This window comes from Chelonia mydas, chromosome 7 (genome assembly GCF_015237465.2).
Source record: "Chelonia mydas isolate rCheMyd1 chromosome 7, rCheMyd1.pri.v2, whole genome shotgun sequence".
Lineage (NCBI taxonomy): Eukaryota > Metazoa > Chordata > Testudines > Cheloniidae > Chelonia > Chelonia mydas.
In genome coordinates this window covers 63,729,340-63,755,276 of record NC_057853.1, presented here as the reverse complement: position 1 = coordinate 63,755,276, position 25,937 = coordinate 63,729,340, and the positions used below count along the sequence as shown (strand labels likewise).

Below are 25,937 nucleotides of genomic sequence, written 5' to 3'. Positions count from 1 at the left end.
AGGATTATGAGCCAATTTCTCTCACCCTTAATCACATTGAATGGTAATTTACCCAAGTAGCCCCACTGGAATGGATGACTGCATTCAATGAGACTACTTGGGTACTATTCAGTGTGAGTAAGGAAGGCAGAATCTGGTCCTATATGTACAAGAAACATCTGTATCCAATTCATACCAGCTAGAAGATGGTAGAAATGAAGCACCTGGGTTAGTATTTTGTGGAATATGCTGAATGTGTGCTGGGAAGAAATGAAACATTGAGTGGGCTGCACGCGAAATAGAAATGCAAACAGCTGAGCTGTCGTATGTTAAATGATTATGGTTCCAGTTGTAAGGGATTTTTTCCCAGGCCTGTAAGTGTATTCTGTTTCCTAATCTAGTGTCTGTCTACTGCCAGGGGAAAGTGCTTTCTTTGTGGTAAATAGTACTTGGTTTGACTTCACATTTTTTTCAGAGAGATCCTGTACTCAGAAGAGTCTCCTTCCCAGATCTCTAAGAGAGACAACTGTGAAAATACACCCGTTAGTGTGGGGAATTTCAGAGGTGTTGCAGGAGGAACTGCTGGTGAATAATTCAGTGGTAGTACCTCAGTGGACATAAGATGCATTTTATGTACATTATTCTTCAGGAGTTCAATTAACTACACTGTGAAGGCATAGTGTGGTGGATACCAGGTGACATGATTTTGGAAATGTCACCAACTCCTGTCATTACTTAAAACCTGCAGGTGTGGTCCTGCATACTGTCCAGCTTTCGTAATCTATATTTCATAGTAACTCAGTATCAAGCATGGTGAATATTACCAAAAATCAGTACTGAAAATAACCTTTTTTACTGTAAAATCTTCCAGTTTTGTCCTAGAATCAGGACTCTCCTTTTCCTTATTAAATAATGTGAGCAAATGGGTGGGGAGGGGAGGAAGTGGGAGACCCTGACTGAAATTAAAGGACAGCACATTTAAAATCAATAAAAAGAAATGCTTCTTTACACAACGTGTATTGGAGTTGTGGAATTCATTGTGATAGTAGGTCATCAAGGCAAACTGTAAAAGGACTACGGTTTGAATAGCTGGTAACAGCATTTATAGCTACGGTATGATATGGGTATTTATAACACAAGCTACAGGAGGTGTGGATTTTGCCTGCAGGAGTCCAAAAAGAAGTTTTTCTTTTATGTTCAGCATTTTGTAGTTGTACTGAGGTATGATGCAGTTGTACTGAGGCATGATGTGGTACTTCCTTATTATTTTTATTTCAGTAGTGCCTAGAGACCCCAATCAGGGTTCCACAATTTTAGGTGCTGTACAAACATATAGAAAGAGGCAATCCCCACCACTAAGAGCTTATAAAATAATTAAGAATGGAATGCAAAAGACGGATGTAATATGGGGGAGAGGGTAAGGCCATGGTAACAGGACTCTCACCTTTCTTTGGATCATTGAGTAATTGGCCACTAATGGGGCCAGGATGGCAACTCCAATGTTCTTCCTTGGAGAAGGGTCCACCTGCGTTCACTGGGGCTGTGTCTTGACCTATCATTTGTCTCCTTTTCACTTGTTTCCTCAATAAGTGGCCCAACTGCACCTGAACGGTCTTGTCAAGAGAAGTGCAGATTTTTGTTTTTTGAAGCCTCCATGCATGCTGCTTCCTTAAGCCACCTGCAGGGAGAGTCTGGGTGAGGTTTGGGAACAATGACATGTGTCTCCCTCAGCTTGTTGGCAGAACTCCTTTGCAACTGTCCCTGTCTGCTGAGAAGCTGAAGTCCTATCCGAAAGCCATAACTCCTGAACTCTAAAGGGGCAAGGTGGGAGATCACCAGCAGAGCTGGAAAAACTCAGAACTTCCATTTCACAGGAAATGTTGATTTTTCACTTTTTTTTTGTTCTAAATCCGAACACAAACAAATATTTTGGAAAATTCTGAAAAAAAAAGTTTCAAAAGTTTTGTTTTGGAAAAATTTCAAAACTTTATTTCAATGTGAAATGTTTCTTTGGATTTTTTTTTTATTTTATAATTGTTACATTATTTCATGTAGTAGTAGTTCATAATGACATGCCATACGATATTACTATTGATGTGTCATATTATGACAATAATGCAAATATTCTATTAATTTTTGTTTTATTTTAAAATCATTCTGAGCAGCTGTTATTTAGTTCTGATTGAAACATTTTATCTTATTTTCTAGAAAAACAATTCCCGACTTAACCCAAGGATATTGAACACAACTGATCCTCTCATTAGTACACTGAGAGCTTATCTTCCTTTCATGTTCAAAGTGTTAGCGTCAAACTGTATCATGGCCACTAACAGGAAACACTTTCATCTAGAAAATAAGATAAGATGTTTCAATCAGTACTGAGTAGCAGCTGCCCTTGATGATTTTTAAAATAAAGTGAAATATAAAATAAATTAACAGAATATTCAGACTAGTATATTATGTCATAATATGTCATGTATGTCATATTATGACACACAGCAGTAGAAGTGTATAATAGGATATGACTTGACATGATGTCATTATGTACTGCTACTATGTCTGAAATAATGTAAAAATAAGAAAAGAAACAATGAAGAAAATAAATAAATTTTCAAAGGGTTCTCCATAGGGAGGGATATCAAGCAGCCAGAATAAAAGATACTACTTGTACACATAAAGGCACTTCTGTATTTAGAATTTAATTTCCCTGCACTTATACTTTGTCTTCAGCAAAGACAATTTGGAATAAGATATGCACAGTGGGGTATAGGTCTCATCATAACACGTCTTAATTATTTTGAAGATTTAAATATCTGCAAACGCCACAGCTGGCCCAGGTAACAATTTTTTGACCACACACCTCTTGTAAGTTCAGGTTTTTAGATCCACCAGGGTAATCCCATGACCTTGGATAATGCTTCTCAGTTAGATTTCCTTAATAATGGAACTTGCTTGCGATGACTAGAAAAGGTCCATCATGTCGGGGGACAAGTGGTTTCCTCTGTATGTCTAGGTGAATAAATAACATTATGGGTTAGATATTTTCCAAGGCCTGAATGGGACCAAGACACGCAACTCCCATTGACTCGTGCCTTTGAAAACCTACTCCTACCCTGAGTTTATCCCATTTTTAACAGAGCCATGTGAAATTCTGCAGCTTTGCTTCATTTCACTTGTGCTCACATTTTCACTTTTTCAAACCACATAATTGTTTTTAAATCAAAATGTTTCATTTTGACATTTTTGAAACTAAAAGTATTGATTTTTTTCAGTTTGAAATGGTTTCAAATTCTTTTAAAATTTTATTTAAAAGATTTTTCAAAAATCTTAAAAATGCTCAAAATTGAAACAAAATGTGTTGTTTTAGGTCAAACAAATGTTCTGTTCAACTTCACTTTTTTTTTTTTGAGACGTAAGGAAATTGCCAGTGAACCAAAGCTATTTTCCCAGCAGTATCTGGAATAGCCCAATGGTTGTTCAGGTAGGGATCCCATCCTGCGTTGGTGGCAGCGTCTGTGGTTGGGAAAACCTGGGGAGCACTTACATACGCAGGCTGGTGAGGCCCTTGCCTGTGCCAGGCAATGCAGCTGGTGACGATTCTGATCCCTCATGCTGGATTTAAAACCAAACCCATTGCACACACTTATTGCTACAATTAGTAACAGTGGGGTTAAACTAGAACTGGCTGAAAAATGACAATTATTTTTGTGAATTTTGAAATTTTGTTTCTGCATGTCAAAATCAACTTTTTTTTTTAATTTAGAATATTTTGCAAGTTTTGTTGTCCTCTTTCTTTTCCCTTTTTCCTGTTTTCCATTTTGCCATGGGGAAAAACAGGGGAGACGGGGATATGAAAAGTGAATTTTTTGTTTCATTAAATTTTCATTCTTTTTCTCAAAAAGTTTCTAAGAAAAATGTCACTTTCTTTTTTAAATAAAAAAGGCCATTTTTTCAACTAAAACCTTCTTGACTGAAAAATTTCAACCAGCTCTAGTTAAAGTATATTTGGAGCGTGTGCTTTAGAGGCTCAGGTGTACAGACATGTTTCATTTGCTTCCTCCTCCTTGCTGTAAGATGTGAAGCTGGGCAATTTTTTTGTTGTTGTTGAAAAATTCATTTTTCTAGGGCCAAAACTATTCATTTGAAGGGGAAAAAAAATCAAAAGAGTTGAAACATATCATTTAAACTTTTTGTTTCAAAATGTTTTATTTTGACTTTTCAGTTCAAAATGGTGTTTCTATTTCAAATTTGGCATATTAAAAAAAAACAACAACAACCCACAAAAAAGGATGAAAGTGGCCAGATAGGAAAAAACCTAAAATAAATTGTTTAGCATCCATTCAAAACATTTTTGTTGATTCTAAATGAAATATTTTTGAGGGTTTTTTTTAATTTGATGAACATTTAAAAAAAATCATTATGGTTTGAACTGAACCAGATTTTTTTTGAATTTTTCAGTTTGGCCCTGACCCAAAAAATCCATGATTTGCTCATCTCCAATGGGATGCCTTCACCGCATATATGGCATGGAGGAGGAGTGGACAGGCTCATTCCTGGACTTCCCAGTAATCCCTACTACTGCACATTTCATAGGACCGTCTGCAACAGCTCTGTTGTGAATAAAGCTGCTGGAACTCTTCCAATAAAGCAGTCCCAATCCTGTGGATTAGTCCTTAGATTTCCTTATCAAAAGAAAGCACTCCCTGCACTAAACTCTAAATGTTAATGCCCAGCACAACACTGAGGCCTAGGTATGAAGTCAGCCCAGGGCTGACAACTCCTATGTGGCTCCATTAATTGAAAGACATTATGGCAATGAAAGGGAAAATCATCCCAGAAATTCAGGAATTGTGGGAAAACTACAAAGATCCCATACCCTCCTTGAGTCACTGCTTCAGAACAAGCCAGATACTGTATTCCACCTTGTCCTGTGTCTCCTCCACTGCCCATTCTTTGCATTGCATGATGGTGGAAGAGAGCTCATAAATAAACATTCAATGTCCCTAGCTAAAAAGAGGAGGAAATGTCAGAAAACACAAATATAAAATGAAAATCCAATTAATGTTGTAATTGAAGAAAAGGAGAATTCTCTTATTCTGTTTCAGATAATGCCCTGGAACTCAGAATATAGATTTACCAGGATTATGAAATAGGCCATGCATCAAAGGTCAGCTTTAAAATACCCTGACATTAATGGAAGGTAGAGCAATTGTCAAACATAACATTGCTTCAGTTTACACTCCTTTCTTATTGTAGCTGCCGCTGCTGTAGATTTCCTTGGCCAATCTCTATTGGCATTCCCACTGGCACAAGAGAGTTTAGACTTGGTTCAAAGCTATTGTAATTTAACCTACTGCAGACTAATGACATTACTGCATTTTCCTTAGTGTTCAGGGGCGGCATGTTTGTATAATTTTTGGTGGTGCCCAGAAAGGGTCCAAGTCCTGCCCCCCAAGCCCCCCGCCCCCCCGCCTTGTAAGCCAATATATATTATTTAAAATAATGTAAAAATGGACTGGAAACAGTAAGTGTTTAATAGTTTCCCTATATTGCACAATGTGTGTGCATGCTCTGGCTGGGGGTGAGGGCTCTGGGGTGGGGCCAGGGATGAAGAGTCTGGGGTGCAGGCAGGCTGCCCCAGGGCTGGGGCCAGAGAAGAGGACTCCCCACAGCCCTCTGTCCGCTGGCAGCAGCGAATTGCAGGGGAGGGTCCCCCCCTCTCCCCTCTCCCCTCCAGCAGCACACTCACCCCGCACCACTGTCACTGCACGTGCTCCTAGGACCCCACTCAGGTTCAGGAAGCCCCTTTGCCTCCCCTGTGGTGGGTGCCAGGGCAGGCTGCCATCATGTGTGTGCCTCCTCCCTGTGCCGCAGCCTCAGCCTGCTGCCGGCGCCACTTTCTTTTGTAGCCAGCAGCGTCAGTGGCTGGTGAGGGAGTGCAGTGCGGAGCAGCAGAGCAGCCACCCGCTGCTCAGGGCGCAGGCAGGGATTCTCCGGGGGAGACGTGCAGGGGCAGCAGGCGGGGACGGGGGATACTCCGGGGAGGCGTGCAGGGTGGCAGGTGGGGATGGGGGAGAGACATGGCCCCAAACATTGGTGGAGCTGGGCCCCCGGGCCCTAAATATTGCTGGAGCACGGTCCCCACGGGCCCATATAGCTCGCTGCCCCTGTTAGTGTTCACTATGCTGGAAGTCTGGAAAATGCTAGCACTCTAGAGGTTAAATGCAGAAAACATAATGTACTCGATTCATTAAAACTTAGAGTCCCATGTTTGTTTTTGTTTTGATGCTATATTGTGGCTTGCTAATAGCGTTTCAGCACTCTCAACAGGATGGCTCTGGCTTATGCTAATATTTGATTAGGGTTTAGAGTACTCAGTATAACTTCTGGACAGCTGAGACTGCCATCCCTAGAATTGGAAGATTCTATTTCTGAAGGGGAATGGAGCAACATTCAGTGATTATTTCATATTTTCTTTTCAAATGGTAGTTCTGTAGGGAAGGCTGTTTTATTTTTGATGGAAGAACTGTTTAAGATCTCAACTCAGTAACAGAATGGGTGCTGACAAAGATGTAAATGGTGGGATTTTCAAAATCACTTTGCATTTGTCTTTCTTGCATCTCATTGAAGTCCAGGGTTAAAATTCCATTGATTTCAACAGAAGCGAGGCCACTTAGGTCAATACCAAGTACCTTCGAAATTCCTACTGTATACTTAAAGTGTGCAACCAAGTATTTATAAATCACTTCCCTCCTTTATTGACTTGCACAGTTCCAAGCTCAGAATCCCTAGTTACTGCTGCAAAGTTAGACTATGTCACAAACATACTGAAGATCAGAAAACTGCAAAGTACTTTTAGGAGGCAAAATATTTAAAAAAACTAAAATTGAAGGCATTCTAATAACCTGTTCAGGATCCCACATCTGTCTGTCTTCATGGGAGGTGAGTCCTGACAGCAGCTCTATGGAGGCTAATAGTACAGTTCCTTACATATTATGTTTTGTGTATGTAATTAAAGACCTTACAAAATTGTTAGGGTGCCCAGTCTCTCACTTCTATATATTGTGTTTAAATATACATATTATGGCGGCATCTATATTGGCTCCATGATTAATGATGCATCAGATTCCATCTTTGAAATTATTTAAAAAATTTGAAGGAATGAATTCTAGCAGCAGTATTTGCATGATGGCAATACAAATGCTCACATATTATATCAATCTTGCAGAATGGTCCTGAAAATTTGCTAGCCCATGTACAAAATCCACATGTCTAGTCTTCATGTCATCATGATGATTGATGAAAAAAAATGATTTATTCATCTGTAAAGAAAAAATACTTCCACCTAGGTAAATGGTAAGGTTGAATTCCACACACTGAGCATACAATATTTGTTACCTAGGCCTTATGCAGCTGATTTCTTACTTCTGCCCAATAAGGCATAATATGTGCATTAGTTGGCACCATTTTGGGGTTCAGTATGGTAGCCAATTGAAGATTTTGGAAAGGACCTTGTCATATAATGAAAGGTAGTGAGAAAGAAGAGATAAGGGAAGGGCGTAGTGTTAACAGTGACAACCACCATTAAGAGAAGAGCCCACAGAATGGTGAGATACTTGTTCAGTCTATATCAGGTTGGGTCCCTCAGTATATCTGAATGTTGCTGACTAGAGTTCCCATCTGGATTGATAACTTGTTATGTGTATGCCTTAAGACTCGGTGGATAAGAAGGTGCTATAAAACAGGAGGACTGGCCTTGATCTATGCAAATCAGGAGAATTTTGTAGTTTAAACTTGAGTAGATGGTGGAATTCTTTAATGAGGAGGTGTGGCCCACAGAAAGACGAGGTCCCAGAATAAGAAGCTCCATGCTGATTAAACCATAGGCTGTGGTGAAGTTAAGTGAGTGGCCCTAAGTTGCATAAGATCTGTGGTAGAGCTGGGAACTAAACCTACACATGTAGAACTCTCATTATGCCTTAAGCAGAAGTAAATTTTTCCTTCTGGACTTTGCATTCCCTATCATCCCAAAGAGGAGCCAAGGAAAACAGAAGTGAGAGTTTTTAAATTACCAACTTGTTTTTGCTGTCCCATTGTGTTTGTGGAACACTACAGAACCGCTGTTTACACTCTACCAAACCTATATGTTCATCTCAGAATTTACTGCAAGAGCCTGATTTGAATGAGGGGACTTTAAGCAGTGGACTGCTCCCTCATTGGAGTTATTTCAGTAAAACAATTACCTGCCCACTCCCCCACTCTCATCTTCACAAATGAAATTTAGAAAGACAGCATCACAATGCAACCGTTATTGTCTATTTAAAAGTTTTCCCTAAGTGTTTTAAGTCTTTATTTTAGCAGTCCAAAACACCACCACCACCACCACCACCACAAATCCCCAAACATACTGATTTCTTATGTTCAAGAGTGTGTGTGCATATGCTATATATACCTACCTGCTTCTTACTGTGCTGTCTATATTCTAATCTTGATTGTTTAGAAGCCAACTTGCAAGGGGCACAGAGGGGGCATCTAGGGGTTACAGGAATCTCCTGAGTCTGGTAGGTATATTCTAGCTCACCAAAGAACGTCAGACAATGTCTCAAATAAAAGCCGGTGTCACATTGATCAGATCAATATAATTGTGAAATGTGTGTACGGATGTTGTGTAAGAAATTATGTATTGTGACAAACCAGGGTACAATCCAGACTAATGAGCAGCTCTGTCACCCCTGGGTTCCTTTCAATGCTTTGCTGAAGTAATTACCACCCAGGCCACTCACAAACAGTCTTCCAGCATGCAAGCAAAACCCTGAGTGTCTATGTGTAACTGTAGCCTGCTAGCCACATTTGGGTTATACTCAGCTCTCACCAGCTTTGTTTATACTTCAGGGTGACCCCCAACACACCCCCAGTCATAGATTTCCCCCAGAAGTGTATGTCCTGTACTTCCCAGGCCTCTCCTGAACAATACAAGTTATATCAAGTCCGTTATTTCTTTAAAAGAATAATATGCACACCACTTATTACCCCAAATGGAGTTTCCCAGACACTTAAATTAAAACACACTGGGTTAGATAAAACAATAAACAAGTTTATTAAGTACGAAGAGATATAGTTTAAATGAGCTCAGGTAATGAGACATAAAAGTCAGAAATGGTTACAAGAAAAATAAAGATAAGGTGTTTACTAATATCTAACTTAACAAACTATATCAGATTCAAACCAAGTTTCTCATCATATATTTTCAGCAGTCTTACCGGCCAAACCCTATCGGTCAGGACCCCTTCTCCTAGAGTTGAATGTAGGCTTCCTTTGTTGCTTCAGATGCAGTGAATGCAATGGGCAGGGAGAGAAAGAGGGGTCTCCTTGGGTGTTAGTTCCTCCTTTTTATAGTGTGAGTCCCTCTGTTGAAAAACATTTCCAACTGGGCACCGGGAGACAAAAAGTCTATATGGAAGGATGTTCCCTGCCTCTTTTTCTCTCATGTGTTTGAGCTTTCTTTGTTTTTCTCCATGCTTGATGACTGTTAACTGCTTAAATGAAAATCATGCAGAACACACATTCCTTTGTTTAGGACAGACATCTTTGCCAACTTCTGTTTGGGCAGGGCTGTGGGGTTGGGAACATGTGTTAATAACACCATATGGGGTATCTTATAACTTCACATGCAATGTTGCCACGCATATTTTACCAAAACAATAATGACGAGCAAATGATGAGTTTTCTAATGATACCTCACAAGGCAAACTTTGTACAAAAATTATTACAATTGTGTGTAGGGTGTGAATACAGAGGTATATTTTTGTCACGTGTGTATATATAGTGAAAATATGTTCTTAAAGTCTGTGTCTAGTACTGGTCACCAGCAAAGATGAAAAAACAGGTTTTCTGTAAGACAAATATGTTTATCCATCTATCTGTTTATTGTAATTTGAATATTTCTTGTTCACAATGAGTCTTCTATCACTAGTCTGAATTTGAATGCAAATGAAGGATAATGAGAACTTCAGAAAGAAACTAACAAAAAGAAAAGAACACTGTGTAGGGAGGAGCTGGGGGAGGGAGGAGAACCTTATCTTGAGGTGTACTTCACAGATTTGCTCCACTGTATTTGGGGGGCAAAGACAATACCCTAACATCCCTCATCTAGGACGTAAATGTACAGCTAGTTTGCTTCATTAAAATGGGTTCTCAACCAGGGTTGACTGAAAATGATGGAGAGAACTTTGGGTGAGATAAACTTCTTCAGACAGGAGCTTAAACTGTTAGTTTAGTTTCTAAAAAGCATGTTACGAATTTTGTTTTATATGTAACCATTTGTTTCCAGTATTCTTAGTCGCTATCACTTGAATCTCTAAAAATAAACTTATTCGTGTTTTCACTATAAGTAGATCTAAGTGCTGTGGTATTAAGCAAAGTGGTGATCCTGAGTTGAATGTTATAAGCTGGTGTTGCTGTTCCTTTTGGAACAGCAGGCCTGGTAATGCTGTGAGTGTTTGCTGCATAAGAGGCTAGACCAGGGGTGGGCAAACTATGCCCTGTGGGCTGGATCTGGCCCACCAGCCATTTTAATCTGGCCCACGAGCTCCCACTGGGGAGTGGGGTCTGGGGCTTGCTCCTCTCCAGAGCTCCAGCCAGGGAACAGGGTTGGGGGCCGCTCCGCACAACTCCCGGAAGCAGCGGCATGTCCCGCCTCCAGCTCCCATGTGTAGGGGCAGCCAGGGGGCTCTGCTCCGCATGCTGTCACCGTCCCAAGCGCCATCCCCACAGCTCCCATTGGCTGGGAACCATGGCCAATGGGAGCAGCAAGGGCAGTGACTGAGGACTGGGCAGCGTACAGCAGAGCCGCCTGGCCATACCTCCATGTAGGAGCCAGAGAGGGGACATGCCGCTGCTTTCAGGAGCCGCTTGAGGTAAGTGCTGCTCGCAGCTTGCACCTCTGAGCCACACCCCAACCCCCTGCCCCAGCCCTGATCCCCCTCCCGCCCTCCGAACCCCTTGGTTGCAGCCCAGAGCACATTCCTACACCCCAAACCCCTCATCCCCAGCCCCACCCCAGAGCCCGCACCCCCAGGTGGAGCCCTCACCGCCCCCCCCACCCCGCACCCCACTCCCTCTACCCCGGCCCGGAGCCTCCGCCCGCACCCTGAATTCCTCATTTCTGGCCCCACCCCAGAGCCCACACCACCAGCCAGAGGCCTCACCCCCTACCACACCCCAACACCAATTTTGTGAGCATACAATCTCTATACTCAAATGTGGCCATTGGGCTAAAAAGTTTACCCACCCCTGGGCTAGACACTGCAGATAATGCTCCAAGTATTCTGTGTTTGTTGCGTACACATCACTACCTGTACAGAGAGAGTGAGGCCCTGTGGAGGCCTGGAAGGCAGTGCTTGTGCTCCCAGATACTGATCGTTTCAGGGAGCTCATCCACGGCAGGTACAGACAAGACTTATTCATGCCAAGGACAGGTAGGGGTAAGGTGCTTCACAACCCTGGGTATCCCTGGGGTGAGTCACACCTACATATCTGTTTAGTCATAATGTGTCAATCTTAGGGTACCTATCCTGATTACTTTAAACAATTTATGTATCATTTAGAGCAGAATAGGCCTGAATTTGAATTTTGTGTTAAGTCCCACAGCAGCAGATTTAGCACTGAAATGTAGATTTGTCCTGTATTTAATGCTTAGTGCTTCACTGTTACTCATGGATTCATTATTTATACATTTTAAGGACTGAAGGGACCATTTTGATCACCTAATCTGCCCTCTGTATAATATACATTATAGAATGTCACCCAATAATTCTTCCACTAACCCCAGTAACCTGTAGTTTTGTGATTTTTGAGATGCTCATTGATTTACTTATTGAAGGGTTAGCAAATCCAGAAAAAGTTAATGAATTTTACCAGAAAATGTATGGGTTTGCTATTTGTTGTTCACTTTTCATTATCTGTTCTTCTTTTTTAAAAGTTTCAGATAGACGATAAAGAAGTACAAACAACATCATGTGACATAAATGACTAATCACACATCACAAATAAAGAACAGGAAGTAGCCAAAATGCAATTGTGAACATCCTTCATGCTGACTTACTTTTGTTCTCATAAGCTGTTTGGTGAATACTTACAAATAACTAATATGTTAATAGAAATTGGGATTGGTTTGTGAACAGTTAATGAATAGGAAAGTATAGGATACCTTCCTCTTGCTAACAGAATTATATGGAGGTTAATGAGGTTGCACAGGTGTAACTAAAACCTGAACTTGGCCCAGTATGTATGCACATACATATGTGTATGTAGCTCTGTATATGTGCGTAATGTTCCTCAGGATGACAGAACAGGATTGACTTTGACACCTACATAGGTTAATACTGTCCCTTTAAGCCCTGCATTTTCTTTATGTAGTTCGTTCATGGCACAGTGCATTACCCTCAGAGCCTTCCTTTCTTCCAGGAGTGCCCTGAAACCATAGGGGTGTTTTATAGTGAGTGCAGATAAAATAAATGCTATGCATCTTCTGATGTGTCGTGAAATACACTCATGCTAGTCTGTGAAAATTGATATTTATGATTCAGAGTGGTATTGTTCCAGAATTAATGGGATACTAAACTTAACTGAATGTTCCAGATGGAGGATGGTGTAAAGTAAAATAAAGCCTGTCTTGATCGTTTGGGGCTGGTTAGTGCAGCATGTCAATCTTGAGTAAGAGGCGGAAGGTGGGAGATACTTATCAACCATTTCGGGGGGGGGGGGAGTTAAGGGGGAAGCAGGAGTGGAGACAGGTAGGAATTAAAATAGCCTCTCCAAAGATTTGGGGGTTGTGGTTTAAATAATATATTCTAGTAGCACAGTAACATTTTACTATAATCCCTAATATTTAGGCCTTTATATGGTGGCTGTAAACATTTACTGGGACTTGAATCACATCTCCTTAAGTCCATTCTTAGCTCTGCCATTGATTTTCTATGTGAGCCTCTCTGATCTGTGCATGCCTCATTTTTTCCATCTGTAAAAAGGAGATAATGCTTGCCTGCCTTCAGTCTTTGGATCAAAGATGTAATAGAACAATGTGTTACACAAGCTTAATTTGCGTTAAAGTAAAGGAAATTTTAAAGAAATATCCCCTGTAGAAATATTCTTGCATAATTGTCCGTTATGAGGGATTTACAGATATAACAAACACAGCTGAGCCACTCACAGTAGCCACAATATAATTAAGTTCAGCATCCTCAGGAGAAGAATCATATAATAAACTTAGCACTGTGACACTAACATTTAGAAAGGAGAATTTCAGAAAAAGGAAGAAACTTGTTTAAAAAGGCCCTAACTCCAGACGTAAGGAGTAATGTAGGAAGTAAGAAGACATGCATAACCTTAAACAAAGCAAACAAACAAAGGAAGCAGGAATGCAAAATAAAAACCCAGTGTGGTTACATGACCAGGTCAAGAGTTTGTTAGAGTCAACTAGTTTTTGTTCAGAAAATGGAAATCCAGCTCTAGTGAAGCCACAATAAAATATTTGTTGTTCTTCGAGTGATGATCTCTATCTGGATTCCAGACGTGGATGCGCATGCGCACCATGTGCCAGAGCTGGAACTGTTCAGTCGTGTCCATTGACCTGCACGTGCAGTATGCGTCGGACACGTGGTGTGTCCGAGGTTTTAAGAGACTGTGCAGGTTGACACCATTCCTGTTCCCTCTTACTGCTGCATGGCCAGAGTCGGAAGCCCGGTTCCTCGAGCCTCTTAGCTTGCTAAGAGAACTCTTGTCCGTTTCTTCTGTAAATATTTTTTCTAGTTATATATAGTAGTCTGCCAGTTTTTGGTCAGTTAGGGCTCCCCTGTTGGACTTTTTTCCCCTTGCAGGGCACTCCCCCATTCTGGGGACTACTCCCTGAAAAGCTGGCTTCAAAAGCTGTGCTTTGTGCCTGTGCTTCTTCTCTGTAAGCAACAAGCACCAACGCTGTCTCTATTGTCTTGGCGAAGCCCACGTACCTGGCCCCAGACCCACCCCCAACTGTGACCCCAGCCCCTTTACCCTGTCCATGTTCCGCCCTCCCAGAGCATGGCCCCGCTCTTGACCCAGGCTCCGGGGGGCAGGGGGGCATGGACAGGGAGAAGCAGGGTGCACAACCTCAAAAGTTTGGGGACCACTGTTTTAGTAGCACAGGCAAGTAGCACTGTAACATTTTCACTACACTCCCTAATATTTAGGCCTTTATATGGTGGCTGTAAGCACTTGCTGGGACTTAGGAAAGTTTTAAGGTTTAGAAGACTGTGAATCATGTCTCCTTGAGTCCGTTCTCAGCTCTGCCATTGATTTTCTGTGTGAACCACTCTGATCTGTTTGTGCCTCACTTTCTCCATCTGTAAAATGGAAATAATGCTTGCCTGACTTCAGTCTTTGGATCAAAGATGTAATAGAACAATGTGTTACACAGCACCAATGCTGTCTCTATAGTCTTAGTAAAGCCCATGTCGTTGCCCGCTGCTCCATCTGCCGCTCGTTCCTGCCTTGAACTTGGGAAACTAGGGAACTTCGCCTCTGCAGACCCCTGATAGAGAAGACTATGCGCCCACATGTGCAATCGGATCCGGCACGGAAGGATTTGCTGGAGCGACGCCCATCACCGACGGTGAATGCCTTCCGAACCCTTCCTGTACAGCATCAGAGGAATTGATGCAACCACTAAAGCCCCACTGTGCATATAAGAAACACGGGCATGGGCATAAGGGAGGCTCACTGATGGGAAACCACCTCTACACACAGCATTGCCTTCCCAAGCTGCTCTAGGTCGCTCTGACAATGCACTTATCCTGCTTTCCCTTCCCCTTCCCTCCAAGGACCATAGTCAGTACCAGGCCCTACTCGAATGCATAGGTGTGGCTCTCAGTCTGCCAGTGGAAGATGTTAAGGACCCACAGAACCCGTTCCTGGACATCTTGTAGCTTCTGGGACTTCCCACATTGCCCTCCCTATCCACAAAGCCACCTTGCAACCAGCTCAAGCAGTCTGGCACACCCAAGCTTCCTGTGCCCCTACCCTGAAGTGTGTGGAACACCGCTACTTCCTGCATCTAACGGTATGGACTACCTATTTACTCCCCTGCTCCCCAACTTATTTGTGGTTCATGCAACGACTGAGTGCGCCTGACACCTCAATGTCACCCATCCTGATTGGGTGGCGAAGAAGTTTGATTTGCTGGGGCGCAAGGTCTGTTCCTCCGTGGGCCTCCAGCTCCACACTGCCAAGTACCAGGCCATCCTGGCCAAGTATCTCTTCCTATCTTACTCCACTTTGGCAGAGTTCCAGGCCTTTCTCCTGACAGAGAAACAGCAGGATTTTCAGGCCACACCTTTTTCACTCGCTATGCCATTGCCCCTGCAGCACTGGTGGATGCGGCATACAGACTGTGACTTCTTGAGAGCCCTTTCACCTGTCTCTATGCTGAGCACTGCTCGCTACTTTCCCACGTCTGGAATCCATATAGGGAGCATTATTCGAAGAAGAAGAGGTTACTTACTATAACTGGACGTTTTTGAGATGTGTGGTCCCTATTTGGATTCAAGTACCCTCTCTCCATCCCCTCTGTTGCGGGCTCCATTGCTTGCTGGTAAGAGGGACCTGGGATGGTGGTCGACCCATATAGCCTCTTAAAGCCTCGGACGCACCATGTTGCCGACGCATGACGCATGTGCGGGTCAATGGACACTACTACGAACAGTTCCAGCTCCAGTGCATGGCACGCGTGTGTACCCACGTCTGAATCCAATTAGGGACCACACATCTTGAAGAACCTCCAATTACAGTAAGTAACCTCCTCTTTCAAAACTTTCTGCAAGGAAACTGAAGTTTTTAATTGGATTGAGATTTTCCTGTGAAAAATTTTATTTTCACAAAGTTGTGTTTTTCTGTGGGAAAACTTTCCACCTGAAAAATTTTGACCAGCTCTACATATCTATTACATTACCTAGTAACAATAATGGAACAGCCCCTTACTCTCTACTACAGAGTTAATGTTGAACTGGAGCTTTATCGCAACTGTAGTATGAAAGAGATCCTACTTCTTGAAATCCAATATATAAATATGTTAATGTAAACTCTAAAGTACACAGATACCCCCCCCCCCCTTGTTTTCTAAGTACAGCTCCCTCACAGTGACAATTTTGAAAGGACTATCTTTGAACAAATTTCAGTTAAATAATCAACTAATTATTTTGAGAACTGCTGTCACTATTGATAATTTAAAAAATATTATGTTTATATTGAAATGCTTTATCTGTCTGCATTTTCAGTATTAAAAAAAAATAATCCCTATGAACTGCACAGGCAGCTACTGAGGTGGATAGGAGTATAGCAACAGCACCAAGAGGTCTTTGGTGGATATTTCTTGACTCTTTTATCCTTCTTTTGAGTGTTAAGATCCAGAAATCTGCTACTAAATATATTTATATCTATATCTATATCTTAGGTGCTGGGAACTGAATGGAACACTGAGAAATAGTTTGGTTTAATGTATCTATTTTAGCCATTTAATTAATTGAAGCCTCACTGAGACTTAACACGCTCTTTTGGGAAATTGCAGGGTTAGCATAAGGAAGTAAACATTATGCCACTTTGTCTCCCCCCTCCAGAAATTCCTGTGTGGGAACTCAACATCTTAAAATAAGTCTTGGGAGGTATATACAAATTTTAAAAATTGGTGGTGGTAGATGTGTGACAGAGAATAGAAATGGCTAGAATTTGGCCTAGAAAACTGAATTTGTAGCATCCAGCACAGTAAGGTCCACAAATAATCTTGAATTTATTTCCTGAAAGCATTTTTTTCCAGCCTCCCTAAAAAATAAGATACAGCTATGCTATCTAGCACAAACAAATCTTAAATACTGGCTGTCAAAGTGGCTTTAAATTTTCTTCTGCCTTTTTAATATTCAGTATATTTTAGTTTTTGCTTGTACTTAGGTGGCAGGAGTTGATTCTCTTTTAGAGGCTAGATGAACACTGTATCTGATTGTTCTACGTTATAGACATGTGATTGAAAGCATAATTCTCATCCGTGTGTGTGTGTGTTATGTGTTATATTATGTATGGTGTATATTTATCTGTATATACTCTAATGGAAAACATCTGTACAAAGATAATTTTTCTATAAGTTTTTAAGCCAGCCTAGAAGATTTAAAATTTTTTAATAGCTGAGCAACAAAATTATATAGGAAGAGTCTTGGTGGGGTGGAAGAAAGAGAGGATTTCATTCATTTATATTATATAGGCTTCTAGAATAATTTCTACAAAACACTGTTCAGTTTCCACAAGATCCTATAGGTCTCACCTGTCACCTTTTCACAGATGGGTTGTGTTGTGTGTGTGTGTGTGTGTGTGTGTAAAATATCTATTATATATAATTTTCTTTTCATATACATGCACCCACATGGAACATATTCCAGGCTGAGTCTAAGCTGCACATGGTACAAGAGTAGTCTGCATACCAAAAAGGCTTTAAATTGAGGGGGCTCTGTAGAAAATAAAATAAAATAAAATGGAGCCCCAGGCTGCATTATCCTTTCTGTGGATTTGCTGCCAGTTACATGGGGGGAGGATGAGACATGTATGACAGCCCCCAGTTCTGATCCTTACACTACCACAAAGTCAACATGTCACAAAGGGTTTTCATGGGGTCTGGTGATGGGGGAGGTCCTGGGGAGTGGGTGTGATAGACTTCCCACACAGACAGGAGAAAATCCTGCCAAGTGTTAGATATGCCCTGTAGGTACTCCTCCCAAATAGCAACTTTGCTTCTCCCTGGCAGCCTCTCCTCCACTCTTGTTTTCCCCTACAACCAGTGGAGAATTGGGGGAAGAGAAGAAGATTGGAGTATTAGCTGGTGTAGTGACTCCCAGAGAGGCAGGTCAGAGCTGGAAAACTGTTAGGGTGGGGGCAGGAAATGGAGGGGATGGAAATTGAGGAGAAGGGAATTGGTAACAAACTGTTAGGGCCCTACCAAATTCAAGGCCGTGAAAAACATGTCACGGACCGTGAAATCTGGTCTCCCCCGTGAAATCTGCATAGTATAGGGTAAAAGTACACAAAAGACCAGATTTCACACGGGAGAGCAGCATTTCTCAAACTGAGGGTCCCACCCATAGGTGCCGACTCTGTGGGTGCTCCAGCCCTGGAGCACCCACATCCATGGGGAAAAATTGGTGGGTGCTCTACACCCACCAGCATCTTCCTGCGCTGCCCCCCCCCCCACCCCAGCTCACCTCCGCCTCCTCCCTTGAGCGCACCACATCCCCGCTTCTCCCCTAGCTCCCAGCACTTGGTGCCACCAAACTGCTGTTTCATGGTGGCAAGCGCTGGGAGGGAGGAGGGGGAACGCAGCATGCTCAGGGAAGAGGCGGGGCCGGGGCGGGGATTTGGGGAAGGAGTCCAATGGGACAGGGAGGGGGCGGAGTTGGGACGGGGACTTTGGGGAAGGGGTTGGAATGGGGGCGGGGCAGGGCAGGGGTGGAGTCGGGGTGGGGCTGGTGGCAGGCACCCACCAGTGCCAGGAAAAGTTGGTGCCTATGGTCCCAACCCAAAAGGTGTCTGCGGGGTGGGGGGTTGCAGTCTTGCCACCTTTACTTCTGCCCTGCCTTCAGAGCTGCGTGGCTGGAGAGCGGCGGCTGCTAGCCGAGATCCCAGCTCTGAAGGCAGCAGCACAGAAGTAAGAGTGGCAATACTGTGACACCTCCCCACCATACACACATGCAATAGCCTTCTGACACTCTTGCCCCCACAACCCCCTTTTGGGTCAGGACTCCTACAGTTACAACACCATGACATTTTAGATTTAAATAGTTGAAATCAATGAAATTTACAATTTTTAAAATCCCATGACCATGAAATTGACCAAAATGGACCATAAATTTGGTAGCCCCTACAACTTGGGGAGAAAAGCATTTTTGGATAGAACATGACAAGGTGTGAGAGGGGAATGGTGCGGATTGGAGGGGAACCTTGAGAAAGGGAAAGGAGCAACATAACAATTCGGCCCTCCCCACCAGGAGGCATTCTGCCTTGCCCCTCAGCTGTGAATGAGTCAGAGCAGTGTCACTCCAGGAGATCCTCACAACTTGGCAGTGCACATGAAGTTAATGGAAACAATCGGTGCACAGGTGAAGACTATTTTGTGAAGTATAATTATTTTGACCTGATGGTGTCCCTTTAAATTGTCTCATGCTCCCTCAGCACTGCACATCAGTTTGCAGAACTTTTTGTTCTTCTGAACATGCCTCCTACTTCCGAGAGATTGCAATAAATAGAAAGCTATTTATAGTAGAGCTGTAGCAGACTCTCTGTATGTTACTTCAGACAAACTACAGAATTAGTGGGAAAGTGTGGGGGGAGGTTACCTTTGCAGATAATATATTGCAGTCAGTTCCCATGAGTATGAAAAAAACTTTGCAAAGGTCCTTACTTTATGCCATATGGCTCGTTGTAGGACTCAGTCCTTGAGGATTACTCAGATCAGTAAGGATTGCTGGATCAAGCTCATAATTTCTGGCTTCCTTTCTGTAGCTTTGTCTTGGTGATCACTACTGAATTATTAGCAATAAGTTAATTATAAGGAATAAGGGGTATTATTTTCAATAGGTCTTTTAAATTTGGTGCAGTAAGTGCCATCTCTATTTGTTGTTTATCATCTTTTGTGTGTGATGACCACTTTTATTATGGACAACTACCAAAGGTCTATATTTACAGGAAACTAGAAAACTAGTCCAATTATAGTTACCAGCTCCATTTGTTATTTTTAAAGGACCACTTTTTCTTATAAATGAGAAATGCCATTTATTTTGACTCACTCCGCAGTGAATTCATGGGAGAATGGGTCTCTTAGTATGCTAAGCATCTATTATTTATGAAAATTTTTAGTTGGTGGTGAGAAAATCCTAATTTGGATTTGTACCGTGTCTGAACAGCTTTAGTTTACATTGATTTTTTCCCCCCCGAAGACAAAAGGTTACCATTGCAGATGTTCTTGGTGAGACATGATTTACGTGTAAAGTATTACAATGGTGCCCTGCAAAATATAAAGGGTTTGGCAAATGCATCCAGTACTCTCTAGTATAAAAACTTGCCTCCCTTTTGCAAAACTAACTCTTGCATCTTTAACCTATCCTACTATTTGAATTCTCTGAGTCTTTTTTTTTCTTGTTCTATTACCATTTGTTTTGGCTTCAAAGCAACAGTAACACGAAGGTATGCAATTTAGTAAGTAGTTAGGCAGTTAACCTTCAATATATTCTGTGCTGCTATGCAGATAACAATGTTAACAGGAAGTAATACACAGGTATTAACAGTCCATTATTTCACTGGTAGTTGGAAGTCAAGCTGGGACTTGGTGAAATAAACCAATTTCTAACCAAGCAGCATGCAGACGTGAAGGCTTAAATACAAAATATACACAATAATATTGATTTCTTAAGAATGGATTCAATAAAGAATAAGCGATAACTGAGGGCAAAAGAGTAAACATTGAAGTTCATAGGTCGGGGGAACATACACTAGGATGAAATTCAGCTGTGTGAACTGGAGGTGTATGGGGGGAATGCGAGGATGGGGGAGAACAGAGCAGCTCTGCACATCTATGTGGTGTGGAGAGGGTAGAGGTGTTAATGTAAATCCAGTGCCCCCCTTCCCCACCTCCCTATCCTCTGCTGCAACAGCAGGCTCAGAGTTGTAGGGAGCTGCTCAATAATCCCATAGGTTTGGGGTGGATTTGATTTTTTCATCCCCTCCATGCTCCTCCATTACAGAGCCTAGCTACTTGGGCTCTGTGTGGGCAGAGTGGATTTAACCACCAAAAAAAGCTCAGCAACCACCAACCATAATCATGATAGCAGTAGGAAAAAAGTCTTTATCACAGACCCATTATTTGTTATGCACTACAGCTTGCTATGGAAAACTGTATACTATTGCCTGCTGTCTTTCCCAGCATGAAGATCCGTCAAAATGCATGGGAGTTTTGTTGGTCGATAGATAGCAGGATACGGTCCTTTCCTAAGATCACATTCCACCCTCAGATCCATAAAAGTGGCCCTCATTGATTTCAGAGGGAGCACCACATGTACCCAGGCCAAAAGCTGGCCTCTTGCCAGCCTCTCTGTTACAATAATTTTCCTGAATTATGCAGTTCTTTGTCAGTGCTCCCTTCTCAAAGGTCTGTTGTTAATTATTGTCACCAGTAATTATCCTGCAAAGGATTACTCACTGGAGTACTCCTTATTCACCTAAGCAATCTCATTTAATTTAATGGGACTAGAAACACAGGAACTGGAATACTGGTTCAGACCAGTTGTCCATCTAGTCCAGAATCCTGTCACTGACACTGACTATTAGCAGCTTTTCAGAAGAATTGCAAGAAATCCTGCAGTGCAGTCATGGGGAACATGGCTCCTAGGAAAACTTCCTCTTAACCCCCAATAGCTATAAATTGGCTAAGCCCTGAAATATGAGGGCTTTTAATTTTCCCCAAATCTCTTATTTTTAACATTTATTGTTCTAAATTCTTGTCATCTATATAAAGGTCTAAACTCTTCATCTTGTCTTGTGGCAAAAAGTTCCACAGGCTAATTGTGCATTGTGTGAAGAACAAGGACTGTTTGTGTTCATAAGGATAATTCACATTAGTGGGTTTTTAGGATCACGCCTGTAATTAGTTATTATTTCTGTTTTAGTTATATTAAATTTAGATTAAAGTACTCTTATATTTTGTTTCCTTTACTATCTAACCTAATCTTAAACCCCTCTAGGGATGGAGCCTTATCTCTTTCCCTTTAGGCAGATTATTCCATTGCTAAATTGCCTTTGCTATTAAAATTTTATATCTAATGTCCATCCCAAATATTTCCCTTAATTTTTTTTAAAGTAACCAGCTATTGTACCTTCTTGTACAGTTCCCAGCCATTGTAATCTTTCCCTTCTCCTGTATATTGTTACCTCTCAAATATTTGTAGGCATGTTTATCAGATCTCCCTCATCTAACTTAAATTAGAAACACAACATCAGAGATACCCAGTTTTCTCGACTGTTTCTTGAGTAAGCTTCTTATTTCCACTTGGAATAGCTGTAAAAGCTGTAAAAAAAGATTCCTGGCAAGCTGGTTTATCATGTACTATTTCTTCCTAGACAGGTTTCAGAGTAACAGCCGTGTTAGTCTGTATTCGCAAAAAGAAAAGGAGTACTTGTGGCACCTTAGAGACTAACCAATTTATTTGAGCATAAGCTTTCGTGAGCTACAGCTCACTTCATCGGATGCGCATCCGATGAAGTGAGCTGTAGCTCACGAAAGCTTATGCTCAAATAAATTGGTTAGTCTCTAAGGTGCCACAAGTACTTCTTTTCTTATTTCTTCCTAGTTTTTTTAAGAGCAAAATTCTTTAAGATCCACACAGCAGACCTCTACACAAGTATTTTACAGTTCTTGTGTGTGAAGTGGAACATTGGGCTACATAGCTTCCATGTTGCTCAGAGATAAGAATTTTGTTCCAAATCTTTCTTTATTCAGGTTTATAGATGTTATTATTCCTTTCAATAGTAGCTCAAAGACCGAACCCCATACAAAGCAATGCTTATACATTTAACAATTACACTAGGCACTCATAAGTAAAGTTGACCAGAGATGACAGTGGTGCTTTGTGGCAACTTACATACTTTCAAAATTTTGTTTTTGTTCCACACTGGAACAAAACCAAAACTGTGTGTGCCTTGCCATCTACTGGAGGTTAGGGCACTGGCTTAGAATGTGGAAGATGCAGGTTGAAGTTCCTGCCTCTGCCTGATTCAGAACAGAGTTTTTCTTTGCAGATCACTCAGAATCAAGCAAAAGCAGGGACTTGAACTTGTGGGCCTTCTACATCTCAAATCAGTACCCTAACCAGTAGTTTATAGAGTGGGAAGGAGACTAGTGCTTTCTCCCCCTTTTCCTTTCTGACAAAAGTGAATGTGCCACATCTCACAAAACATTTTGATTTCCACTGAAATTCACTTAGCAGTGGATTCTTTGGCTTCTCCCCTGCATGTTATCTTGCATGGAGAAGGGAGTGCGTAGAGAAGATATGTACTTCACAGGCAACCCACGCCTCCAGTAGCCCTCTTCTGATAGCAAGGGTGGTTTTGCTGGCCTTACAGGAGAGTTTGGATTTTGCATCAGTGCAGCGATTCCTAATGAATGCATTTCTGGATCTCTAGACTTTGAAGAGAAAAGTAATTCTCATCAATAGTAGATGCTCAACATTCTGATAGATACAGACCTTGTCTGAGAGCTAGTTACAAGTTTATTGTTTAATAAAACACTCACATCTATGGTTAAACAGAGAAAACGACTACAAACAATGTAATTAAAATTTATTAAGTTATACAAGAGCTGTCTAAATGGAGAACATTTTTTAATAGCTGGCTTTTTTGTTGTTAATCATCTCAAAATAACTTAGTGCTTTTTCTATTATTGAGAATAGGTGCTAGTTATGAGCTCTGTGTGAGATTTACAGACAGTGGCCCAGGACAGTAGTGTAATAAATATATCTCCATCTTGTTTGTTATGCCACCACACTACAGACCTCTTGTTATCAAGTTGCTGCCTCCCTTTCCTTTTCTTTTTGCACCTCCTTTTCCCCCTTTCAGGACAAACTGCTAAATGGATATGCAGTGTGATATACTGTATACACATCTGTTTTACCTTGTGCAATTAGATCATGGATAAAGGGATTTGAAAGGGGGAACAAAGGGGAACCTGAGGTCATTGTTTGGCTCATTTGTAATTTTTAGGGTTCTTGACACACAAGCTGTGACATGCATGATGGTTTGAACTAACATGTGTTGCTCTAATTATGGTGCTTTCCTAGTGGGACCCACAACATAGAATCTTCACTTGTTGTTTCATGTCTTAAGTTAGTGTTCCAAGTTTAACATCAAGGTCATTTTGTGTCTGGTGCTTTTGAAATGCTGTGTAACAAACTTACTGAAGAAAAACCACAAGAGAGCACCAAATAAGTAAATACCTTTTGTCCCATGTGGGTTTTACTAGCAGATTATGATTTACAGCTTGCCTTTGGGAACCCAAGAAAGGTCATGATAGAATCCAGTCGGGAGACTGAATGAAGCAGTAAGAGACTTTTGAGCTGAGGTCTATGAAGGTAATGAGCAAGAGTTTCCTTTCCTATTTGGAGTGAAAAGAACAGGAGTACTTGTGGCACCTTAGAGTCTAACAAATTTATTTGAGCATAAGCTTTCGTGGGCTACAGCCCACTTCATCGGATGCATGCAGTGGAAAATACAGTAGGACGATTTTGTATACACAGAGAACATGAAACAATGGGTGTTACCATACACACTATAACGAGAGTGATCAGTTAAGGTGAGCTATTACCAGCAGGAGAGGGGGAAAAAAAACACCTTTTGTAGTGATAATCAAGATGGGCCATTTCCAGCAGTTGACAAGAATATGTGAGGAACAGTAGGGGGGAAAAATAAACGTGGGGAAATAGTTTTACTTTGCGTAATGACACATCCACTCCCAGTCTTTATTCAAGCCCAATTTAATGGTGTTCAGTTTGCAAATTAATTCCAGTTCTGCAGTCTCTCGTTGGAGTCTGTTTTTGAAGTCTTTTTGTTGTAATATTGTGACTTTTAGGTCTGTAATCGAGTGACCAGAGAGATTGAAGTGTTCTCCGACTGGTTCATGAATGTTATAATTCTTGACATCTGATTTGTGTCCATTTATTCTTTTACTTAGAGACTGTCCGGTTTGGCCAATGTACATGGCAAAGGGGCATTGCTGGCACATGATGGCATATATCACATTGGTAGATGTGCAGGTGAACGAGCCTCTGATAATGTGGCTGATGTGGTTAGGCCCTATGATGCTGTCTCCTGAATAGATATGTGGACATAGTTGCAATGGGCTTTGTTGCAAGGATAGGTTCTTGGGTTAGTATTTTTGTTGTGTGGTTGCTGGTGAGTATTTGCTTCAGGTTGGGGGGCTGTCTGTAAGCAAGGACTAGCCTGTCTCCCAAGATCTGTGAGAGTGATGGGTCGTCCTTCAGGATAGGTTGTAGATCCTTGATGATGCGCTGGAGAGGTTTTAGTTGGGGGCTGAAGGTGACGGCTAGTGGTGTTCTGTTACTTTCTTTGTTGGGCCTGTCCTGTAGTAGGTGACTTCTGGGTACTCTTCTGGCTCCGTCAGTCTGTTTCTTCACTTCAGCAGGTGGGTATTGTAGTTGTAAGAATGCTTGATAGAGATCTTGTAGGTGTTTGTCTCTGTCTGAGGGGTTGGAGCAAATGCGGTTGTATCGTAGAGCTTGGCTGTAGACAATAGAATGTGTGGCGTGGTCTGGATGAAAGCTGGAGGCATGTAGGTAAGTATAGCGGTGAGTAGGTTTCTGGTATAGGGTGGTGTTTATGTGACCATTGCTTATTAGCACTGTAGTGTCCAGGAAGTGGATCTCTTGTGTGGACTGGTCCAGGCTGAGGTTGATGGTGGGAAGGAAATTGTTGAAATCATGGTGGAATTCCTCAAGGGCTTCTTTTCCATGGGTCCAGATGATGAAGATGTCATCAGTGTAGTGCAAGTAGAGTAGGGGCATTAGGGGACGAGAGCTGAGGAAGCGTTGTTCTAAGTCAGCCACAAAAATGTTGGCATACTGTGGGGCCATGCAGGTACCCATGCAGTGCTGCTGATTTGAAGGTGTACATTGTTCCCAAATGTGAAATGGACACAAATCAGACGTCAAGAATTATAACATTCAAAAACCAGTCTGAGAATACTTCAGTCTCTCTGGTCACTCGATTACAGACCTAAAAGTCACAATATTACAACAAAAAAACTTCAAAAACCAAGAGACTGCTGAATTGGAATTAATTGCAAACTGGACACCATTAAATTAGGCTTGAATAAAGACTAGGAGTGG

At 41.8% G+C, this 25,937-nt stretch overlaps 1 protein-coding gene and 1 long non-coding RNA gene across 42 annotated transcripts in view; one reads left to right on the top strand and one right to left on the bottom strand.

Annotated features, from left to right (window-relative positions):
* KCNMA1 (potassium calcium-activated channel subfamily M alpha 1) overlaps positions 1-25,937 on the top strand; it is an 835,052-nt gene that overhangs the window by 78,159 nt on the left and 730,956 nt on the right. The window lies entirely within an intron of this gene.
* LOC122466546 overlaps positions 1,334-25,937 on the bottom strand; it is a 30,918-nt gene continuing 6,314 nt past the window's right edge. The window contains exons 2-3 of the long non-coding RNA XR_006292158.1: positions 2,840-2,988; positions 1,334-1,657 (exon numbers count right to left, since the gene is read on the bottom strand). This is a non-coding gene — a long non-coding RNA (uncharacterized LOC122466546). The remainder of the gene's footprint in view (positions 1,658-2,839; positions 2,989-25,937) is intronic.